The sequence below is a fragment of the Gopherus flavomarginatus genome, chromosome 4 (genome assembly GCF_025201925.1).
Source record: "Gopherus flavomarginatus isolate rGopFla2 chromosome 4, rGopFla2.mat.asm, whole genome shotgun sequence".
In the NCBI taxonomy this organism is placed as follows: domain Eukaryota; kingdom Metazoa; phylum Chordata; order Testudines; family Testudinidae; genus Gopherus; species Gopherus flavomarginatus.
In genome coordinates, this window is record NC_066620.1 from 208,606,817 (window position 1) to 208,631,984 (window position 25,168).

General features: G+C 44.7%; 1 protein-coding gene across 4 annotated transcripts in view; it reads right to left on the reverse strand.

Moving 5' to 3' along the window:
• The window catches only part of BLK (BLK proto-oncogene, Src family tyrosine kinase), a 69,464-nt gene extending 45,972 nt beyond the window's left edge, over positions 1-23,492 (reverse strand). For 2 of the 4 annotated variants that reach the window (XM_050948846.1, XM_050948843.1), the window contains exon 1: positions 23,303-23,492. The gene's annotated coding sequence lies outside the window, so the exon portion shown is untranslated. Of the gene's footprint in view, positions 1-3,608; positions 3,645-7,315; positions 7,645-23,302 lie in introns of those variants that run through there. The other 2 variants (XM_050948844.1, XM_050948845.1) reach the window with 2 other exon arrangements.
• Between the last annotated feature and the right edge of the window lie 1,676 nt (positions 23,493-25,168).

The following is a 25,168-nucleotide window of genomic DNA, read 5'->3' on the forward strand; positions in this document are numbered from 1 at the left end:
CTGGTGGCAACTGAGAGCAGGAAGGGGAGGCCACAGCATACAGGCTTCCAGCAAGAAGGGGAGTTTCAGGTACACCAAATGTAAAAGACAGAATTTGCCTGATGGGGCAGAGCTTCCAGCTTCCCCCCTTTGGCAAAATGCCCTGCTCTTGCAAAATGTGACTTGGAATTTTTCAACGCACTCAGGTAGTCAGGACCTGAGTTTTTGGATGATCTATGTGGCAGTACAAAGCCCTCTAACGCCACTGTCTCAGAAGAGAAAGCCTCACTTACTCAGACACCTACTCCACTTCCTTCAGCAGCTTGGGCTTTCCTTGGCAGCCTCTCATCCAAGTATTTGACAGGGCCTGTCCCTGCTTAGCAGAACTAGGTGATTATTAGGAGCAAATGTGATCTATTTACTGATCTTGCCCCATTCTTTCCACTTGTGAATTGTCCATGAACAGATCATGACTCTAATGAATTTGCTCATTATCTGAAGTTCTTTAACACTTTGTGCAACTATATTTCAGCCTGTGTGTTGAACTACTTGCCACATGTGGGCATTTGAGTATTGGATATTCAGAATTTGCTCTTCAAGTCATGTTACTGGTCCACTAAGCCACTGAGGCATTGCTGCTGATCCTTGATTGGATCATAGACAAGCTGCTTGGCTTAAAACTAGGGTGACCAGATGTCCCATTTTTAAAAGGACAGTCCTGTTTTGGGGGACTTTTTCTTATATAGGCACCTATTACCCCTCACCCCCGTCCCGTTTTTTTCACAGTTGCTATCTGGTCACCCTACTTAAAACCATTCACTTTCCTTCTGCATTGTCTAGCTACTGTCAGCCTCATTCTAAGTGTGTATCTAGCTATGGCTTCCACCCCTGTGGCATCTGAGTACCTCACTATCTTTTAATGTATTTCTCCTCAAAACACCTTTGTGAGGTACAGCAAGTGTTATTAACCCCATTTTACAAATGGGGAAACTGAGACACAGAAAGACTAAGTGACTCGTCCAACATCACACACAAAGTCTGTGGCAAAGGACAGAATTAAACCCAGGTCTCCATGTCCTTGCTTAGTGCCCTAACCACTAGACCATCCTTCCACTCAACATGGAGGATATCCAGACAAGAGTAAGTGGAATTGCAGACAACCAGGTGCATTTGCACAAATATAAGTTCCTCCTCAAACAGAAAAGGCTGCACTGAACACTACTCCGAGACGGAAAGTTTATGGGTCTTAACAACACAAGAGGACCTGCAAAGAGCGCCCTAGGATAAACAGAGATGGTGGCGCCTGGTTCGTCTGATGGCGTAGGAAGGTTTCACATTTAGAAATGGTTCTTGCAAAACTACACAGAAAAAGTCAACAAATGTGGCTCTGCCTAGATGGGAATTGGAATTTGTGAAATAATTGCGAATAATTTCCACCGCTCATCATTCCGCCCTATTTTTTTAAGAAATGTAAGAAGACCAGAGCTGTAGGCATTTACAATATACATTAGCCCCTTTCTGACCTGATTCATACATTCTGGAAACTCTCTATTTATACTCTTGATTTGCGGATATGCCAGTCCTACATGCAGATAACTGTTGTGCAAAACCCTCAGATAGATAGATAAGAGAGAGTCTGCCAGGCCTCCTGTGAGGTGCTGAGCCTCCAAAGATGGTCAAAATGTCTTTGCTTTTTTTTTTCCCCCCAACAAAAATAAAGTGTTTTGTTCAACCAATAGAGTTGAATTTTTTTTTAACAAAAAATTGTTTTTGAAGAAATTGAGTTTTTTAATTTTGGGGAAAAAAAACATTTGACGAGAGGTTTGAGAAGTTTTGTATCAAAACAGGTGGAAAATGCTCCCTTCTCAATTTTTTTAGCCTCCCCCCTACTCTCTCCTTTATTTTCTTCTGAAAAAGAGGGGAAGGAGGTAAAAAGATGAGAAAAAGTGTGTGTGGAGGGAATATTCTGATTTATTTATTAGGGTTGTAGAAAAACAGCAAAATATTTATAATACATTTAAATTGATATTCTATTATTAAAAGTGCAATTAAAACTGATTAATTGCAATTAATATTTTGAATTGAATTAATTTGTTTTGAGCTAATGGCATGAGTTAACTGCGATTAATTGACAGCCCTCTTATTTACCTTTTCCCACTTGAAAAAGCTGGATTTTTTTTTTTTTAAAAATGAGAGAAATGGCAGGGGAGACCCACTTTCCCATACTTTAATCAAGAGATTAAAAAAATAACAATTAATTGCAGTTTTAATCACACTGTTAATAAAAGAATACCAACTGAAATGTATTATAAATATTTTTGGATGTTCTAAATTTTCAAACATATTGATTTCAATTACAATACAGAATACAAAGTGTACAGTGCTCACTTTATATTATTATTTTGTATTACAAATATTTGCACTGTAAAAAAGATAAACAGAAGAAATAGTATTTTTCAATTCACCTCATACAAGTACTGTAGTTCAATCCGTTTATCATGAAAGTGCAACTTACAAATGTAAATTTTTTTTTACACAACTGCACTCAAAAAACAAAAGAATGTAAAACTTCGAGCCTACAAGTCCACTCAGTCCTACTTCTTCTTCGGCCAATCGCTAAGACAAACAAGTTTGTTTACATTTGCAGGAGATAATGTTGAATGTCACCTGAAAGTGAGAACCGGTGTTCACATTGCCCTGTTGTAATATAAAGTGAGCACTGTGCACTTTGTATTCTGGGTTGTAACTGAAATCAACATATTTGAAAATGTAGAAAAACATCCAAAAATATTTATAATAAATTTAAATTGGTATTCCATTATTGTTTAGCAGTGCAGTTAATTAATTGCAGTTCATTACTTAACTGCTTGAGTTATCAGTTAACGCAAAACAAATGAACTAGATTAAAAAATAGTCACAATTAATTAAGCAACTAAGCAATCAATTAAACTGTTAATTGATTGGTGGTAAAATAATTTATTGGTTAATTGATTAACATTCAATCAGCCAATTAAGTACTTGCAACACTTTTTTAATCTAGCTAATTTGTTTTGTGTTAACCGCTTGAGTTGTCAGTTAATTAATTAACTGCAAATGTTACTCTGTCACCACCATAATATCAAATAAATGTCTTTCCCTACTTTCTTTCCCTTTTTGGCTTATTTCCCCATACCCCACCCCATTCCAGAAAGTAAATAAGTTAAAAAACAGTAAAAAATACATTTTTGGAAATCAAACTGGTTTTGGTGTTCGGAACCAAAAATGAAACACAAATTGCAATCTGAAATCAAAACTTTCATTTAGTTTGGAAGCTTTTTGCAAAAGAATCAAAATTTGGCATCAAAGAGTTTTGAGCCAAAACATTTTGTCTGAAATTGCTCACAGGGAAAATAATAGGTTTTTTGACCCGCTCTACCCACTTGGGTCCATGGGAGTTGAGGGAAATCAGCACTGCATGGGATTGTTACGTTCATGGCATACACACAGAGCTGTTAGATAGAAACATAAATATTCTTTCTGGAAGGTTGCAATGTAGCGTGACTTTATTTTTTCAAAATTCAGAACACACAAAACCCCCAAAACAGAGAGAAAAAGCAGGTTACTCCCCAAAACAGAGAGGCGCAACTCACCCGGCCTTACACTAGGCTGGCTCTCTGCTGGCTGACTGGTGCTTCTAGGTGGGACGCAGATAACACACTTCCCCTAGACCCCCGCCCCCAGCCAACCCCCCCTGAAATTTAAAGTGACAGCCTACAATTTTAACGCAGATTTTAATACACCCCAAGGATCAGGCTCATACTGTATGTCAGAAAACACACAAAGGCTACAGACACACTGATTATTTGTACAGCACCTCCAAAATATGCCATGTGCTTCAAAGAGTAACAGAGAATACGTCTACTCTGCAAAAAGAGACCCATGGCAGCTGGCTAAGGTAGCTGACACAGGTTCCTGGGGCTCAGAGCCCAGGCTCCAGCCTAGCCCTAACATCAATATTGTTATTTTATAGCTCTGCTGCCTGCACCCCGTGAGTCCAAGTCAGCTGAGCCGAGCTCTGAGACTTGCTCCCTTGGGCTTTTTAGTCGCAGGGTAGACACACCCAAAAGGATGGCGGCCCTCTGAAAGACCATATACCTCTTGGTGCATTGACCAGTGCAGATTTTTGCCCTTGAATCCCACCTCATTTCCAGCCCAAATGAAGTGAAATATCTGCACCATTCTTGCTGCAAAAAGTATCATTCACCCGGCAGCTTTTGAGACCCATTTCACAGCACATGTAGGTAGAGTGAGGTCAGAAGGACAGGCTCATCTTGAGAAGCTCAACGCAGTGTAATTCTGCGCACAGCAAAGCCTCTGTTTACTTCTAGAGATACAAAAGACTATTTAAGTTAGCCGTCAAATACCTCTTCCAGATGACAGACATTTAAGCCTCATTGCTGGTGGGCATTCAGGCACCAGTGCAAAGCCCCATAGGTGTAGACATGATTGACATCAGTTTACCTTACCCTGGTGTGAGCTGCATGCACTGATCTTGCTGCGCTGATGTAAAATGGTGTCTACAATGATATGGCTTATGTGGTGGCTAAATACTCACGGCCAGATCACATTGATTCTAGATTCCATGGCTAAGAGGGACCATTCTGATCAGCTGGTCTGGCTTCCAGTATAACACACACCGAAGAACTTCCCTAAAATATTTCCTAGAGCCGTTCTTTTAGAAAAACATCGGGGGGAGACAGGGTAAATAAAGGTCAATGAAGCCACACCGATCCAACCTTCATTGTAGATACATGTATCACACAGCAAGCTTGATGAGGACAAGAATGAAAACAAAGCACTTTTGTATCTAGTTAAAGCCCGCAAACCATTTGGGGACCAAGTCCTTAAGGGTGAGAGTTTCCAAAGTGCAAGGGACTTTGGTATACTCAATTTTCACTAGCCATCAATGAGAACTAGAACCTAACTCTGCTTAGACCCTTTTGAAAACCCCACTCTTGTCCTTACTCAGTTTTTATTCAGGTAAAGCTCCCATTGATTCAACTGAATCAGGACTATGGGGTTCACCCCGTTGCGTTTCTGGATCTCCATTATTATAAGATGGAGCTGGCCTTGGACTTCAAATCCAGGCAATGACTTCCACACTAAAGAAACCTAATCTCCTTCTCACAAGGAGAGCTAGGCAAACAATGGATTTTTCAGCTCACTGGCAATTTCAAAAAATAAAAAGGAAATTTTTGGTAAAACAAAAATTAAAAAAAAAGTTGTGGGTCACACAAAGTTCAAATTTTGTATCAGTTCTTAGCATTTAAAACATTTTTGATAGTTTAAAAATAAAAAGAAAGGTATTTTTTAAAAGAAATCTTATTTCAAAAAGAAAAATCAAAATGTTTTAACTTTCTGAAAATTTTGTTAGTTTTTTTTTTTGGACTGAAACCATTTGGCAAAACTGATACCAATTCACAATATGTTTCGGTGTTGAGAAAGCTGCATTTTTTGCCCCCAAAAAGTTTTGTGCAATGGGTCAGTCTCGGGCAGCTCCACCACTCAACTAGGAACATGCTGATCTGCCCACCCTTCGTGGCATGTTCCTGTAACCCCCATTCACCCCAGTGACCATTGCTCGTGAGACTGTCTGCATTGACTTTTGCACCTTCTTGTTTGTCAGCACGTGATTTTCAGTAAGGCTGGTGTTTTGGTACAAGAACATCAAGTGGGAAGTTGAAAGGATGTGGCTAAATCACATGAATCGTATGATGTCTTTAAAATGAGACTGGAAACTGAGTCAGCAGGTGTGTCCTTGTTGCCAAGAAGGCCAATGGCATATTGGGCTGTAGGAGCATAGCCAGCAGATCGAGAGAAGTGATTATTCCCCTCTGTTCGGCACTGGTTAGGCCACACCTGGAGTTTTATGTCCAGTTTTGGTCCCTCCACTACAGAAGGGATGTGGACAAATTGGAGATAGTCCAGCGGAGGGCAATGAAAATGATTAGGGGGCAGGGGCACATGACTTATGAGGAGAGGCTGAGGGAACTGGGGTTACTTAGTCTGCAGAAGAGAAGAGTGAGGGGGGATTTGATAGCAGCCTTCAACTACCTGAAGGGGGGGTTCCAAAGAGGATGGAGCTCGACTGTTCTCAGTGGTGGCAGATGACAGAACAAGGAGCAATGGTCTCAAGTTGCAGTGTGAGAGGTCTAGGCTGGATATTAGGAAACACTATTTTCTTAGGGGAGTGGTGAAACACTGGAATGGGTTACCTAGGAAGGGGTGGAATCTCCCTCCTTAGATGTTTTTAAGGCTTGACAAAACTCTGGCTGGGTTGATTTAGTTGGTGTTGGTCCTGCTTTGAGCAGAGAATTGGACTAGATGATCTCCTGAGATCCCTTCCAAACCTAATATTCTATGGAAACTGGAGACACATACTATGTGTCTGAGGTCTGTGTAAGGTTGTCATTACCATAGAACAGTGGTTTTCAACCTGTGGTCTGCAGACCCCTGGAGGTCTGCAGATTGTCTAAGATTTCCCAAGGGATGTGCACCTCTGTTCAAAATTTTTTAAGGGCTACAAATGAAAAAGGGTTGAAAACCACTGCTGTAGAGGAACAAACACTCTACTGCTCCCACTGAAGGTCACTGAAGTTTTTGACATTGACTTCAATGTGAGCAAGCTCAGCCTTCAACAGAACCATGAAGGTGGACAGGAAGGTCAACCAAATAGGTCTTCTCCAACTCTGATTTCTGTGTGCTAGATTCACGAATCCACTCCAGCTGCTTGGAGCTTCCAGAGCAGCACAAAGCAACTGGGACAGCCTCTCTCTGGACCAACACCCTGGGGACCAAAATGGGGCTAAAAGAGTAAGTGGTTTGAGCTGAAGAGGCAAACTTTGTCTCTGGAGGCTGCACCAACATATATCCTCATGGATTGGCCCAGAGGGGACTTGTAACACACACTCACCAGTGCATTGTGCAACCAGACCCTAGGATTCAATTATACTATTTCTGTTCCAATTGTGCTTTGGATTGGGCCCCCTTGCACTAGACATTGTACAGACCAATGACACCGGAGACAATCCTCACCCCTCAGAGCTTACAGTCCAGGTGCCAGCCAGGACAAAACATGTGGATGAAACAGACAAAGGGAGGTTTCTTGGGATCACAAGGTAACAATAAAACTAGGGTGACCAGATGTCCCGATTTTATAGGGACAATCCTGATTTTTGAGTCTTTTTCATATATAGGCTCCTATTGTCCCCAACCCCCTGTCCTGATTTTTCACACTTGCTGTCTGGTCACCCTAAATAAAACAGAGTTTAGCCAAAAAGCAGACATCTCAGCTCACCTGTCTACCTCACTCTTGTGAAATTGTGCTGTGGCAAATCAGACCCCCGCCGCATTAAACACTCCAGAGTCTCTTTTGTTGTTTGCAGAGTTGTCGGCGTGGTTGCATTTTATGGGCCAGATGCACTGGTCCTCTCCAGTTCTTTTGCACGAGTAGGACAACATAGAGCAGCTGAAAAACCAGCTCATTAAACCAGGGATGAATTACATCACTAGAGCTGTACAGAGTAGCTGCAGCATACTGGGGAATCCTGTCCTATATTCTTTATCTTCTGCCTCTGAAAAAGAAAGCCCTACTTATTTACAGATATTCGCATATAACGTAACTGGCTTCCATCCCCTTGCTGGTTTTTTGAGTCGCTAAATGATTAGTTACCTAGGTTAAGGGCAAGAAAGAGATGTAAGATAACACAACCATAGTGTACTATAAACAGTCCCCATCAGATACAAGGTCTAGCTCAGGCAGAGAAGGTGGAGTGCGTGACTATCTTCCTGTAGCAGGATGCAGTGGCTGATGTGGTCAGGGCCTAATTTAAACTTTCCCATCTCACAGGCATTGGCATCTGCTTTGCTTTCCTAATGCTGCAATATTGGCCAGCAAATGCTCTGGGGGGTAGCCTGGGGAAATCCATCCCTGGTTTTACAGGAGCCCTTAGGGTGTTTGGGAACGGGGAATTAGTTCTAACCAGGGCTCCAGCTCTGCTGGTTGTCGCCAAAAAGCTGCCGGTTCTTCACCTTTAATGGCGGCTCCTCAAGCCAATCGCTGCCTTGACTGGTAGGAGCCAGGCTGGGTGTGGGGCAAATAGAGCAGCGCTGTCCTGCTGGTGCAGGATAGCCCAGAGCAGACACCTGCCTCCTACAAGCAACACTGCTTGGTCCTTTGCAAAGGAGCAGGGTGGGGCCCCAGCTAGCGTGTGCTGCAGATGTGAACCTACATGTTAGTCAGCTTGGGAACTGGTCCTATCCTATTAGCGACGCTCTGGTCCTATCTAGTCTCCCCTTTGCCATATAAAGATATTGGGCCTGATTTGCAGTTTCATGTAGGCCCCTTTATGTCATTTTGGCAGTGCAAGGGTTCATATTAAGCCCGGGCTCTGACTCAGCTTTGGGCCCAAGCCCCCCCTTTCATCCACACACAAATCAGTCTGACGCGGGTCAGCGAGCTCTCAGGATCTGGATCCTCTGCCTGTGAGGTGGGTGGGTCACATCCTGACTCCTGCTGTGACTCGGGTCCAAGCCCTGCCATTTTGCAGTGTGTGGATCCATGTCAAACTGCAGACCTGAGTCAGAAGGTCTGTGTGGTGCAGTACAGATGCACTAACACGTCTGTGAGATGCAGATCCAGCAATTGTAAACCCAGCTTTGCAGTGCAGTGTATAGGCTTGGAAACCCTGAGTCCACAAGCACAGGTCTCTCACACCTGGGTTTACATTACAGCACAGCTACATGCCTCTCAGTGGCTGAGTCACTGAGGTGCTTGATCACAATCCTAAAGGGCGTGGATTTGAGTCTTGCACAATCTCACACTGAAAGGCTGGCTCTGGTTCCCTCAGCGGCAGAATGGGTACTGGGTTCAGGCAGTCAAGGGCAGGCAGACATGATGCTGACCACATCATTCCCTTGTGCACCGTTGAGCACCATCGCTCCCTTGTGAACCATATAAAACTGATGTGCCTTAACTGCGTCAGCCCAGTGAGCCATTGAATGTGGGGGGATCTTTGGCTTGACTCTGTAGATATATCCCCAGAGGGTAGAATTGATCTCCTCTGAGAATCTGGAGGGTACCCCTGTTCCCAACTCTGAGGCAGATCAGAGATGTGGCTGAACATACCACATGAGGGTTAGAAGCAGAGCATCAGTCAGAGCAGCCCAGAGGCTTCTCTGATTTACACGTGGGGCCGGATAGGCTCCTGCATGGATCCATAACCTAGGGAGAAAAACAATGCTTCAAAGCCACCTTAACCTGTGCTCCAGGTACATGAATGGAGTAACTACGATATGGATTAATTTGGGATCTCTCAAACCATATCAGGCCAGCTTGTTACTTCCATCCAAACAAAGGCTGGTTCGGAATCACCTGTCTCTCGGAGTCTTTCAACTTTCTTGCTCCAGCAGGTGAATTCAGCCGGAAAAAAAACAGATTCACTGGTTCATTAAAGCCTGCTCCAAAAGGTGGTGCCTTCTAGCAAGAAGCCAGCTGGGATGATAGACCACACAGTGTTTGGGGGGTTAGGGGCTCCAGTCTGAGCAGATGCAAACGCTTTATGAGAAGGGAGGGGAAAAATAAACTCTCTCTCTCTCTCTCTCCAGAAGTAGAAAATCTCCATATGATGCCGGCATGGTTATTTGCTGATCAAAACCCCTGTCTGCAGAAAAAATTGCTGATTTCACAGAGAACAGCAACCAGCTGAATCCTGCCAGCTACTTTGCTGAGCAGTAAGAGGCTTTTCACAGGCAAACTCAGCTGGTCCTTGGAGCTTTATTTACCCTAGATTGTGCCTCCAGGGATGTAGGTTTTAATTTTTATCATCTATTTATTACTAATTAACATCAGCAATTTATTCTGTACTGGGAATTTACTCCGTGCTTTCCAAACAAAGGGCTAGATTGCGCATTTGCCCAGCTCTACACGGCTGGGAGGTGGGGGAGTGGGCAAAGTGCCCCAGCAAGGAGGGAGATACAAGCAGAATGCCCCAGGAGGCAGTATTTGCATTGCTTAAGGTAATCAACAGTGTGTACTCTTGTCCATGTCTGTCTTTGCAAGCCAGCAGGTGGGCTATGTGGTTCAGTGCCTTGGCCACTCCCCCTTTTGTCTGGCCACATCCTTTTTGGACAAGGATGACTCCTAGGTGTAGCGGCTGGCTCACGGGTGCAGTGAGTCTGAATTCTGGCTGTTTCTTTTACGGTGGTGTTGGGATGGGGAGGAGTAACCATCCATCCTGGCACGTCCACTCAGGGGACAGCCACAATTTACCCCCGAGTGAATGACACCACCTCGCCAATCCCAAAGGGCTCACAGACAAGGCGAACAAAGACACAGCAGGATCTAACAGCTCAGAGGAGTGAAAAGTGCCTACCGGGCATAAGGAGACAGGGGATTGAAGATGCCGTTTGCCACCTTCCCAGAGTGGCAATAAAAGGACTGGTTTGAGAGAACCCAGAAGTTCAAAGCTGGCAAAGAGCCATGTCCTGCCAGCCACTTGGGGCCAGATTCTCAGCTGGCGTAAATCACCATCCATGGAGCTATACTAGTTTACATCAGTGAAGGTTCTGATCCTTTTGTGTGAGCAGAAATCCCCCATCCTGGGCCCTAAGAGCTTTGATAAATCCTGTGCAACAGCATCAGTCCCAAACAACAACTCCGACAACACAACCAGACCCACCCAGCCACCATTCCCTGACAGGTGCTGTATATGCTCCATCTTCCCCCAACCAAACCACCTTGCCCCCTGCGCCCCCAACGGCTAAGCAAATAGCTGGGCCTGACAGCTGCCCTGAAGGCCTGAGTTATCTCAAACCTGGGGAAGGACGTGAATGCCGAGAACGCCTTTCCTGCAGCCCCACTCTTCTGTGCACATCCAGCAGGAGGGGAGAGAAGTGGTTTGAGAGGCAGCTTTGAACACTGTTGCCCCTTCTCAGATTTTTCTGTCTGCTGGGTTAATAAAAACCAAGTGCCCAATTATCCAGGATTAAAGACCTTGGCAAAATCATGCACCAAGCCCTAGTGGCTGGGCTTGGTGCAGAGGGATTCTGCAGCTTGAGGGAAGGGGTGAATCGATGGGGGTTAAAGACAGCTGTGCTCCACCCTCTACCCTCCCTCTTTGTCCCCTGAGAGCAGCCATGGAGGGTGGATTTGCAGAGCAGACAATGCTGGCTCCCTTCCTGCTGCTCTGACCATTGATCCAACCCTTGAAGGCCTTACTAAGCTCAAAGGTTCAGTGAAGTCAATGGAGACTCCAGATTAGTGGTTGCACCTTTTTTAAAGAGCATCTGACGCTTATTATACCTATTTTAGATACTCTTCCTCTTTGTCATGGAGAGTTGAGTAACTGCGTTTCCATTACATGAAAACCCACAAACAACTCAATGAAAATATATTTGGAAGTAAAATAAACGGGCTAATATTTTTCGTCAAAACTTTCCATAGAAAAAAGTTGAAAAACAAAACATTTGGGGAACAAAAAATTAGATCATAGACTCATAGAATACTAGGGTTGGAAGGCACCTCAGGCAGTCATCTAGTCCAAACCCCTGCTCAAAGCAGGACCAATCCCCAGACAGATTTTTACCCCATTGGTTTTGCAATAATTTGCACTTTTTGATAAAAAAGGCCTGTCACAGGGCCTGCACAGGTTACTGCCCTCTCGTCCCTGTGCACGGTCTGGTCAAAGTAAGGGTCCAACACCTCCTTCAGGTGGTTCATCAGTGTCTTTTTATTTATAGTGCTTAATACAAGTCCCGATTCACACAACACCAATCCCCACTCTGACTCTTCTCTGGGTCTACTGGCCCCTGAGGCTTTCTGCAGCCATTAGTGACAGAGCTGCAGTCCCTCTATCTTTCCATGGCTCGCCTTTTTCCCCCTAATGAGCCTGGGCTTATATCTCCTCCCAGCCCCCAGCACAGCTGGCTCCACTCAACTCAGCTGATTCCTCTGAGCCTGCCATTGCTAAAGCCTGTGGCTGAGCTCTTTGCTGAGTGTCTGGGCCCCTGCACTTGGCCCTTCTATGGGGAAGCTGGGGAGAAGCTATCCCTTTGGCAGAGCATCTAAGGGGTTTATACCCCAGCCCTGCCACAAGGCCATTTTCAATGAAAATTGGTTCCAAAAATTTCAACCCAGCTCTAATTGACCATAAATTAATTCAGCTACAGTATTTGGGGAGGCAGTGTATCCTAGGGGCTAACACACGAGAATGGTGCTCATAAGACTTCTGTTCTATTCCTGGCTTTGCCATTGGTCAACTAGGTGACCTGGGATAAGTCATTTTCCTCTCTCTGTGCCTCAGTTTACCCTTCTGTTAAATTTGACAATGAAATTTACCACTTTGAGGTGCACTGATGAAAAGAATCCTGTAAGAGGTAGTTGTGTTGATTATTTAATAAAACCTGCTGGGACTTTGCCTATAGGCTTGTGGAGGTGCGCAGACTCACCCCCGGCGCTTCCTGCTGGTCTCTCAGGGAATTAGCTTGATTTCCAGCCTCTGGAGTGCCCTCTGCAGGCCGGTGATCCACCTGTCTCTTGGTCCCCGTGTCCCTCCCAGGACCTGGTGCCCCTTTATTTGGGGTGCTGCCACCCAGCAGTAACCCCTTTCTCTTTGAGTCTCCCCTCCCCAGGGAACCCCCACCCTCTATCCCCACCTTGCCTCAGTATAAGGCTACTGCCAGTCATTGTCTAGCCCTTATGCTCTGGGGCAGACTGCAGTATCAGCCTACTCATCACTGGTAAGGTTGGGTTTGGACCTTCTGCCTTGGCCTACCCCTGGGCTGCCCTCTGCAACCCCCAGTACCTGCTGGCCTCATGCTAGGCCACAGCCTGGGGCTTTCCAGGCTGGAGCTCCCCAGCTCCTCTGCCTTTCCCCAGCCCTGCTCCACTCAGGTGCCCTATCTCTAGCTTCCTGAAGCCAGGCTCTTCTCCTTCTGAACACAGAGAGAGAGTGGGCCGCTGGCTCACAGCCTTTTATAGGAGCCAGTTGGGCCTGGTTGAGGCATGGCCCCAGTTGAGCCTACCCTCCCTAATCAGCCCAGGCTTCTTGCCTCAGCCACAGTCCTCTCCTGGGCTGTTTTAAGCCCTGAAGGGCAGGAGCGGGTAACCACCCCGCTACAAGGCTGCATAAAGAACTGTTTCTTTTTAACTGAGGGACTCTGGTTCCTGGATTATGAGACAGTATAAAAGGAAGGAGGTGTCAGTTTTCATCAGGCCCTTCATGAAAATTCAATCTATGCAAGTCACTGAGGCATTGATTCTGCAACAAGCCCTGCGTAGGTGGACCTCTTCCCGTGGGGAAACCCGCTGAAGTCAATGGGGCTCTGCATGGGCACAAAAGTCTGCTCTCTGGTTGCAGTTGCAGGATGGGGCTTAGGTTGGTTAATCGCCCCACACGTGTGCTACTTTTACTAACACTCAGAGAGGGTATGGCCCTGTTCCTGCAACTGAGCACGCGTGGGTGGATGCCTGGGGGCTGCATGGAGTCTCATTGACCCCAGTGTAGGGTGGGTTTCCCTAAGCAAAGCCACTTGCAGGCTCAAGCCCTGTGTTTCATAGATCCCATGGCCAGAAGGGACCCTTGCACTAATCTAGTCTGAGCTCCTGTATAGCACAGGCCACAGGATGCCAACAGAGGAGACTCCACCACGACCCATGGTAAATTGTCCCAGTGGTTAACTGCCCTCACGGTTAAACATTTACACCATTATGTTTGCATGCCCAGGAGACAGCTAAATGAGGAAGCCCTGAGGGTAGGCATTTGCTGAACTTCTCCCTCCTGAACTTTCATTTTATCGGTTCCACTTAGCTGAAGCCGGGGATGCAGTTTCAGGATAAACCAACAAAAGGTGCCTCACTTGAACACAGACAAGATTCACCCGGAGTGGGGGGTCTCCTCCATAGCCAGATAAAGTACCTGAGTTCTTTGCTCTCACCACAGCTTCACTTCCTACTCCTGTGAAAAGGGAAGTTGCTTGTTCAGAACTTATTCTCCACTGCTTAGGTAGGACGGAGTGGCTGTGACCAGATACAGCTGAGAGGTATAAATAGTCTAGTATCAACCCAAGTCCTCTCAGTAGGTCTGGGAAATGAGTCGAGAGTCCACTCAAAAACTTTCTTCTGTTTTGAGACAAGCTCTCTATACTTAAAATGAGAAAGCCAGTGGAACCGGCAAAAACCTCTCAAGTGAGCAGAAATATTTTAAGAGCTCCCACTGCTAGAAGACTGCGAGAACATGGGGTGCTAGAGAACAGCAGCCATGAATGCAGCATGGTCTAGTAGCAAGACCACTCATGTTAGCGTCAGGAGCGCTGGGTCCTCTGCCTAACAGTCCCTGGGTGATCTTGGACAAGTTTGGAAACGTCTCTGTCTTGCCTCCCATGCTTGGTCTGTTTAGAGTAGGAAGTGCTGCTTCTGATGTCTGTACATGGCAGAGCATAATTGGGCCCTGATCTTGGTTGTGGCTTCTGGGGCAGCTGTCATATTAATAAGAATAAATCTTGCTCCTCAGGGAACACCTCCCCCCAAGAAACCCAACAAGCTAGACTGAGGCTATTTCAGGACAGGCAGGAGGGAGTTCCAACGCCCTCACAGAGAATGATCGCCTGCAGCTCCCTCTCTTATAACCAGGAGAACTCCAGCTTGGGTGCCTCTGCTGGTCTCATGTATGAGGAGAACTCTAAAAGAGAGAGGCCCATGTTATTTAGGGCTTTAAGGATTGGTACTTGGTACCAACCCCTTAAACTCCACCTGGAGTCCTGCAGGCAGGCAGCGCAGTCATGAAGCACCCAGCTCATGGCAAGAGATCCCATTTAGCAAGCAGGCTGTCTCATTCTGCCCCAACTTCAGCTTCCAAATGGATGTAGGGACGTAGCCCGAAGCAGAGCACGTGGCAACCATCTTTGGTAGTGACACAGGCATGAATCATAGCAATGAGGTCTGTGTTGGAAAGAAAAGGTTGCAACCTCCTGGCCTGCTGTGATGGGCCGACAATTCAACTGCAGACTCCATGCAATATGGAGGGAGTGGGTAGGGGTGTAGGAAGATGATAAGCAGAATTTAAGGTCAGAAGAGACAATTAGATCATCCAATGTGACCTCTTGCGTATCACAGGCCATTAAGTTTCACCTAGTTACCTTGTCCCATAAATAATTAAATAACCGTTGGACTTGGAACTCTCACATCTCTGGCCCGGTGACTATTTGCGTATTTTATACAAAGTGAAACAGTGTCAATAGGAGAAATTGAAAGAGACCCACACCCGGATACCCAATAGCGAGGCTTGGAAGGATGAGATTTTTATCAGTCAATGTCGGTAAACATTGATCTTATCACACACATCCCCAACAGATGCAGAAGCATTTCCAGTCGATCATCCAAATGTGCAGATTGGCAAAATTAGGAAAATGCTCCTTGAGGACTTTTATTACAGATGGACCAAAGGACGTTGACTTTGTAGATGTTGACGTGTGATGTTGACAATTTGTGTTTTCATGGCTATAAAGCTGCAACTTTTTGAACCTCAGTATCTATTATCAGTGAATAATGATGGTCTGACACCCCACCATTGTCTGACCACCCCTAATTTCTTACGACTGTGAAAATTTAAATAGATCAAAGCAGAAAAAATGCTTAAAAATAAACATCAACATCCATCGAAATTAGGAAAGAATAAAACTGGAATTCTGCCAAGTCTAGCTATCGCTTGTTGTTAGGGCACTCCACAGCCCTCGAGAGGGAACCCTGGGTTCAGGTACCCCACGTGCCAGATCAGTGCCCTAACCACAGGACCCTGGCCTGAAAAAGGAGACAACCATGGCACCTCCTCCCCTTCTAGTTGCTTGAAACTAGCCCGTCATTTTCTTTACTTATATTTAAAAAAAAGCTGCACAGAAGTTCAGTGAAAGTTTCATTTCAAGGCACTGCCACGTTTCTGTTGATCCAAAAGGAAATGTTTGTTTACTTTTCTGATGCGCTGAAAATTCCAAAAAAATTCAGTTTCATGTTGTGCCAAACCAAAAAAATTTTTTTTCCTGGCACCGCCAGCAAACCAAAAAAAATCAGCTCTACTCGCTATTCCTCTGCTTATACATGCCAGGATCCCTCTTTGCCACAGCATTGCACTGTCAGTTCATGCTCAGTTGTTTGTCCACTATGACCCCTAACTCCTTTTCACAGTCAGCACTTTCCACGATACTGTCCTCCGTTCTGGAGGCTTAGCCCAGTGTTCTTTGTTCCTACATGTCGAACTGCGCGTACTAAAACTCATTTTGTTTGAATGGACCCAGCTTGCCAGCTTAGTCTGCAGAAGAGAAGAGTGAGAGGGGATTTGATAGCAGCCTTCAACTACCTGAAGGGGGGTTCCAAAGAGGCTGGATCTAGACTGTTCTCAGTGGTAGCAGATAACAGAACAAGGAGTAATGGTCTCAAGTTGCAGTGGGGGAGGTTTAGATTGGATATTGGGAAAAACTATTTCACTAGAAGGGTGGTGAAGCACTGGAATGGGTTACCTAGGGAGGTGGTGGAATCTCCTTCCTTAGAGGTTTTTAAAGTCAGGCTTGACAAAGCTCTGGCTGGGATGCTTTAATTGGGGATTGGTCCTACTTTGGGCAGGGGGTTGGACTAGATGACCTCCTGAGGTCCCTTCCAACCCTGATATTCTATGATTCTATGATTTCCAAACTATCCGTATTGCAATACTGAGTGCCCGATTCTCATCATTATTTACCCATCCGCCTCTTCACGTCATCATCTGCAGGTCTATAGAAACACGCTGACAGGGTTGTTCCGTTCGGGCAGGCACATGTCGAGATGGCCCTGCAAAGTATTTTTTGTAATGACTTACGATGATGACTTCTTATTGACTCACTTCTCGTGGACATTGCAGAAGAAAGGACCTCTGAGGAGGGGGCTGACTGAAGAGAGGACGGTGGCTGGCCAATGGGAACTGGGAGGGAGTTTTGGGTATATGGGAGGTATAGAGAATTTTGGAAACTGTATATGGAAATTTTGCTCAAATGTGGTGTGGGGGAGGGGAGAGGGGATGCTTTCTGGGGAGACGATGATGTTTCATTTTTTCTGTGAAAATGACGTGAGAGGGGTTTCTTACTCCCACCACCCAAATCACCTTTTTTCTGGCTGCACAAAAACTGCAGCTAGATTTTCCGCTGATGTAAACTGGCATAATCAGCCAAACTGGGCCACTTTACATGAGCTTAGACCCAGCTGAGGAGCTGACTAATGATTTTTCCCTCACAAGCATTGTGGTTTTCCCTCCCACCGCTCTAGGAGGACCATGCAAGTTTACCAGGTCATGCTGGGCTGTATCTAGGGAGGAGCCTGACTTGTGAAACTCAGAACTGAATCCAGACTTCCCCAAAGTTTTGGTGTGTTCAGTTCCGAGATTTGGGGCTAGACTCGTCTGTAGTTCCCATCAGCTGAAGGTAAGCCTGAACATAGAGGAGGCCAGATGCTCAGCTGGTATAGATCAACTCTGCTCCACTGAAGTTAATGGAGCTATGCTGATTTAGGCCAGCCAAGGATCTGACTCATAAGGAGCTAAGGACTGGCCTTACAGCCTTAGTATTTTTGCTATACCTGAGAGAAAGGCAGCTGAGACAGGGCTGAATGAGTCAGGCAATTATGCACATATGAAAAGACCAATCAAGAATTTGTTTGTCCTCTTCAAGTCTCCATTTCACTGATAGTCCCACACAAGAGGGACTATCCAAAAAATAAATTGGTTCCTAAACAGTTTTAATGGGGTCAAGAAATATATCACAATCTCGATTGTATTAACATTAAGATTTCCCTTCCAACCAAGATCAGTGAGTTGGAAGGATCTGAGTAAGGGCATTTCTAAGGTCCTTGGAATGCTTTTCTCTGTCTGCTCCGGCAAGTCACTACCTTTCTAATTCTCACCTGAACATAAGTATCTCCCTTGCCCATAGCTCTTTTTTTCTATCTCCCTCTGCTATTATTCCTCATCTAAATGTCATTTCATTATTTCTCTCGTCAGGATCCACTTTGCATGAAAGACACTGAACCAAATTAGGGGCTGACCCTGCAACCTTCACATCAGCAACACCCGACTGAAATCAGTGTGGAGTCTGGATGTACAAAGGATGAGACCAGGGCAAAAGGTTGTGTGTTATAGAAATTCACTTATTTACAGCATAGTAATGCAGACTATAATCCTGATTCACCATGGGCTACTCCAGTTTCATGGTAGTGTAAATTAATCTTATTGACCATGAAAACATCTCTTAAGTCTGAATCCTTCTCCTTTTGATGTCAATATTAAAACTCCCATTAGCTTCAGCGGTATCAATGGATTTACATGGGTATAAAACTGGAGTAACGCACACTTCAGATCAGGCCCAGAATTTCCAGCGTCTAGCTCCCTCTCACTTAAACCCTTCTTGTAAATGCCGGACCCTCTGGCTATTACTGTTCTCGTCTATTATTTAGAGCTACCAGAAAAAAAATCTACCAAAATTTTTTTTTACAAAGTAAAATTTTTGTGAAAAATGTCCATTTCCACAGATTCCCCCCAACCCAGTTTTCAATAAATAAATAAATAAATAAATAAATATTCAGTGTTTACCAAAAACTGAAATTATTTTTCAATGATAACTCCAAAAATTTAAACTAAAAATATCCTCAAAAATGGAAAACAGTGTTTGTCAAAATAGTGTTTTTTTTTTTCAAAATGTTTCCCAAGAAAAAGCAATTTCCCAATGAGTTTTATTTGCATTATGTTATCCCATCTGAAGACGGACATTTCTCTTTCAATACTTCTCATTCACTGAGAGTGAAATATATGATAGAAAAAAGAGAGGAGACGAGGCAGAAACCAAGATGTATCTTTTACCTGAGTTTCTCTGTTAATCTAGCATGGCTTTATTCTCAATCCTTCCATTCATACATATCTCATATGTCTTTGATTTTCCCATACGTCTTATCTAGCTTTTACTATTGCCCATGGCCCATTTCTTAAGCATCCCCCTCCTGAGTACCCCATTTTGAGAGATATCATTCCTCTTGTCCCAAGATTACTTCCAAATTTCCACACAAAGCAGGTGTCCCTTACTTTTATTGTTGAAAATTATTTGTACCAGACACCCATAACCATTGTTGGAGAGAGCGCTGTATGCGCTGGTGGAAGGAATCCCACTGCATTTCAACTTTCCTGCAAGAAAAATTTTGCTGTCTCCCATTTTGCCCATTACCCCAGTTTGGGTCTTGACAGTTGGAGAGGTATTTTCTCAAGTTGCAGGGCTGCCTTTTGTGGGCTGAGTGGCCCGTAACCATGTGCTCAATGGGTTAGTGCTGCAAGAACACGGTAGTGGAGGAGCCGCAAGGACTCTTAGCTGGGATCGTGCAGCAGGATGAAAAATACAAATAGATTAGTCCATGAACCTTCCTAATCAATTAGCAAATACATTATTCATTAATAAAGCTTTTAATTTGTCCACCGGCCATATAGATGATGTGGTCATGTTGGACAAATCAATTATTCACTGTTCTTTTCCCCAACATCAGTCGGCACATAAATCATTCCCAAACCATTGCTTTTTGTTCTTTGGTCAGCTCTGCTGCGTCTTACATTCGGTGCAGTGGGCTGGCTGGGAGGTTGAGCGCTACGTTTCCAGCACAGCAACTCTGTGTGCAGAGAATGAAATGTACAGGCTTGGGTTGCTATTCCTGTTTATGGGGGTTAGATGTTACTGATCGTTTAAAAAAAGTAATGACTGTGTGGCCCACTAATATCCCATCAAACCGCATTTAGGCACATTCATTAATCCATGGCTCAGAGCTGCACGTCGAGGGATAGTCACTATCTCCATCACACTTAATATCGATAATCAGAGACTGTAATCTTTTGTCAAGGGCAGTGGGAGTTACATATACATCGCTTTAGATTAGAGGTGGGCAACCTGAGGCCCACGCCACTTCCCACAGCCTCCATTGGCCAGGAATGGCAAATTGTGGCCACTGGGAGCTGTGGGCAGCCATGCCTGCGAATAGTCAATGCAAACAAACTGTCTTATCCGCCAGCGGATTACCCTGAAGGGCCACATGCAGCCCACACGCTGCCCACCACTGCTTTAGATGCTAATTTCATCTCACTCTAACTAGATCTAATTTTTACTGCTCCTACAACAGGACACAGATTTGAGACATTGACGAGAAATACTGGAGCATTAAATAAAGAGCTGATTGCCCAGCATTGATGTCAATGAATGGGAGTTTAGACACTGTCATCAGCTGGAGCAGGATTTAGCTCTAGGACCCGGATCTTGCACATTTATACCAGCAAGTAGACATCGATGGCTGCCCAGAGCCTTCTTTGTGTCACTGGGGAATAGGCTTCACTCCCAAGTAAACTGCAGGATCATGGCCTAAGGGATCCTTGAACAACAAATGTGCCTTTCTTCTGTCTCGTGAGGTGTAAAAAAGGAAAGGGAAAGTGTCCTTCTGAAGCATCTTTTAATTTTGAGAGAGAAATGGAACGAGAAAAAGGCGAGGACGTTTTGTTAAACAAGTTGCAAAGAATGGTGCAGCAGCACAGGATCCATGCATTCCGACTTTGCTCATCTATAGACTGCCTGGCCTTCTTTTAACTCCATGGTGATATTAAACAGTAGTTCTACCTCTTTCAAAAGCCATCATGAGGAACCGGGCTGGAGGAGGGAACCTTCTTTCTTACACTATCCTTTATTAAATACAAACCCAGGAATTCCTTGGACCTATGAACAGGATGATTTTTGTGGGTATCATGGGGGACTTAAAAAAACCTCCTGGGTGAAGGAAGAGCTCCACAGCAGTAAAGAAGGGAGCCCAGATCCCTGTCTGAAATGGACAGTATAGCTCAAGTTTTCAAAAAGCTGCCAGTGATTCTGGGTGCTCAGCTGGAGACATCGTGGGCTTGTTTTTCAGAGATGATGAGCAGCCCCCGGCACCAGCGGCAACAGGAGCTGCAGCTAAAAATTAAAAGACTAGGGATGTCTCAAGTTGAGAATTTTGGTCCAAATATTTTCGATTTTTTGGCCCCCTCGAGTCTCGAGGCTTTTCAGAGGTCAGATTTTGAGCCTCCTTAACCCATGCACAGCAAAGTCTTGTTTTTGCAGAATAAAACTAGAACTGACACCATTAAAAGGCCATTTTGAAAACTGTGTCATGAGTATGAAATAACCACATCAGGATCCTACTAAAAATATGTGATTGCTACACTCACATACCCTCCAGCCGGGGTCTGCAGCCCTCAAAGGTCCATGCAAAACCTTCTGTTAAAGTCATTTAATACTCTGAAGCAACTATTTCAGCTGGTACCACAGCATTTGCAAATGTTGATCCAGTATTAACCCGGGTGCCTTTACTTCTGTGCAACTGTCCATTTTTCTTGCTGATTTATTGCAACATATTCCTGTCCAACATACACAGCAGCTATGAGAGGTCAGTGCACACAGTGAGTGTTGAGTATGCACTAGGAATCCATGCAGATAAGGATAACACTTTTCATGTATACTGCATCTCTGATCTGAAGACCTCAAAGCACTTGATGATTTTTAATTGATTAAGCCTCACAGCAACCCTGAGAGGTAGCTATGAATAGTCCCACTTCACAGGTGAGGTACAGAGGGATTAAGCAGCTTGCTCAAGGTGGCACAAAGAGTCAGTGGCAGAGATGGATGTAAAAGAACCCAGGAGTCCTGACTCCCAGTGCAGATCGGCTAGGAAAAATTTGCCTTTTGTTTGTAAGTGTTATGGCACACAGCTAGGGTGACCAGATGTCCCAATTTTATAGAGACAGTCCCAATTTTGGGGTCTTTTTCTTATATAGGCTCCTATTACCCCCCACCCCCTGTCCTGATTTTTCACACTTGCTGTCTGGTCACCCTACACACAGCCAGCTCCTCAAAGATATTGAGGTGCCAAACTCCGCGAGCTGCTTTCTATTTTGGACAGAGGTATGTTGATTTCAGTGGGAGTTAGGAACCTAAATATCTTTGTGGATCTGGGCCAACGCCCATGACATGAATGGTTGAGATACATACACAGGGCTCAATACTGCAACCACGCAATGCACTCAATGCACAGAACCCCGACTGACATCAAACACACCCATAAGATGACACGGCTGCAAGGTAGAGCTCTTCTGTAGAGGATTTGAAGATTTGGGGTACAGACAACTGAAAGCTAGAGAGGTTTAGCCAGAAGATTTCAGATGTGTGGGTGATGAAGTCTTCTGGGAGCGAAGCAATTACACCCCAGCTCACTCTGTTCGAGATCACCAGCATCCCAGAAGCTCCATCCACAATTAAACAAAACCCTTTGTCTGCCTTACCCAGGTTAAATAGCGAGCTACAAAGTTAAATAAAAAAAAAAAGAGAGAGAAAGTAGAAAATATTTCCCAAGAGGAGAGAAACGTCACTGAATCACAAAACCCGCTGCGGGGCAAAGCGGAGGAAGGTGCCCTCTTCTTACAGTGTCTTCTCTGCCCATCATGCCATGATGGACATTTACGGCTTTGGTTTAAACCCCACAGAGTCCCTTCAGGAGGACAATACAACAAGCATCATTTATCTATTAAGCACCCAGTCCTGCAACTCCCCTTAACTTCAGGATTGGGCCCTGCTTTCACAAAAAACACATGGAGAAGTAGCTAATGGTACATTTATGTTTCAATGGATTTAATTCTTTCAAGAAAAAGGTGACCAATGTCCAAGAAGAAAGTTGCCAGAGTGGATTTTGACAGTTAATTGCAATAGTACCACAATAAATAAATTGGATTGCCGTTAACTACCCAGCAAATTTCCAACTTGACATTAATTAAAGAGCAGCCTTGCTCACATCAATGAGAGTTCAGTGTCTAACTCCCGTGGGCACTTTGGAAAGTGTCACTAGGTGCCTATCTGCATCTTCAGGCACTTAAATACCTTAACCACCTGGCCCCTTGGCAATGAATACTAATAGGCCAGTTCCTCAAGTGGTGTGAAATAGCATCGTTCCATTGAAGTCAATGGAGATATGCCAGTTTATGTCAGCGGAGGATCTGACACTCCCCCCCCCAAAAAAAAAAACCCCAAAAAGCACAGAATCACAGAAACGTAGGCCTGGAAGGGGTCTCAAGATGTTGTTTAGTCCATATAATATTTTTTTCATAAGGCAAGTAGTCGGGGTACTATGCAATCAGTAAAAGAATAATCCTCATGATAAACAGCACTCATTCAATAAGTGGGGTACTGAAAAAGTGGGGCTAATGGAAAAGCAGGCACTTACTTTGGTGTGTCTCTTGACTGGACTACAGCATCGCTCTTTAACTCCTAGTCATCCTCCGGTGTGAAAAAGTCCTTTGCAGGGTGTGTGTTGAGGAACATAAGCCCAGCTTGATAAGTTTTAATTCTTAAAACACACACCGAGAGAAACCCCAATTCTTCTTGGCTCTGTCAGTTGAGTGCTGTTAGTGGTTTCCTGCCGAGAGCAGCTGAATGACAAATCTAGCTGGTTTGTTACACTTATAGTAATCAGGGGCTGGTAGCACCACCGCACTGCACACCCCGAGCTAATGTTAGAACAGGGACCAGCTCATAAGTGCTCTTCCCAGCCCCCTCCCACCCCACCTCACCCCACCCCACCCCCTCGCACACCGTGCAAAGACTCACCAGGCTATATGAAAAGCAGTGTCTGAGTGCAGATAGCGCCTGCTCCCCCTCTAACCCACACTGATGCAATTTGAATGTAACTCCACTCAAGGGTGTCAAATAGGTGTATCAATGAGAGGAGAAGCAAGCCCTGAAATTTTTTGGCTACGTGCCTTCAGGATTCTGCATAATGGCTCACAAGTAAGTACCCTCTGGCCAGCTGGGGTGGGGTGTGTAGAGGGGAACTGAGCTATGTACTGGGTAAACTGAACTTTAGAGGATTTACCTCTGGCCAGATTCCAGGGCAAATGATTATACATCCTGCCTAACTAGAATTCCCCCTGTGTATTCATCTAGGTTATTGTACTGTTTTCTAGTTCACTTTCTGTTCAGGACTATAGTACAGCTGATGTGCGTGCTTAAATAACAGTTATAGAATATCAGGGTTGGAAGGGACCTCAGAAGGTCATCTAGTCCAATCCCCTGCTTGAAGCAGGACCAATCTCCAAACAGATTTTTATCCCATATTCCTAAATGGCCCCCTCAAGGATTGAACTCACAACCCTGGGGGTAGCAAGCCAATGTGCAGACCACTGAACTATCCCTGCCCCCATAGCCCATGGTAAAGCTGGCTGCATTTAGGGGTGAAGGAAGGATCAGCTTGAGCGACAGGAAAGTCATTGGAGATGGAAAGTGCAGAAGATGGTAATTCATGCTGCCCAGTCTCTCCCTATCACTGGGGCATGTGGAGATTTGCATTTCTCCCATGAGCTTTCCTACCTTTTGTACAATTAGGCCCTGATATTGCAATCAGCTTTGCATGGGCAGAGCCTGTGCCCCCTCCTGGAGCTCTATGGAAGTCAACAGTGTTATGCTGAGACAAGAGTGTGTCCACACAGAGCTCATGGCAGTACTGAGGCCCTTAGTTTGTGGTACTTCTGTGGGTGTTATTGCTATGAATGGGGCTGAATGCCAAGACTATTGTTTATCTAGGATTGTGTCATTCTGTATTTTTCTGGACACTTCAACCCAACCATTTTCATTGACAAGAGCTGGGCAAATAATTTATTTTTTCTGTTCACTGGCAATGCTGCAAAATTGAGGTGGGGAGAGGGGGAGGATAAATTTCTGGTCAAATGAAACATCTGATTTTGAGTCATTTAAGTTTTCCAAGTTTTTTTAAATAAAATCATTATCGAACTCGAGTCATTTTGAATGGAAAAATTGAAATGTTTTCTTTAGAAAAAGTCAAAACAAAACACTGAAATCTTTTCAAACCTTGAATTTGGTTTTGGTTTTTACAGACCTAAACACTTTGCCAGAGCTTATATGAATTTGAGAAACAGTTGAATTGTCCCAAATCTGAATTTCTAACAGAAAAAATTTGTAGTTAAAAAATTTCATTCTGCTCTACAGCTGACCTCTGTTTTCATTGGATCCAGACGGTGCCTTCTCCACCTCTCGCCCGGGGCGTGAGCCAAAACCCAGCAAAGCCCGGGAATCT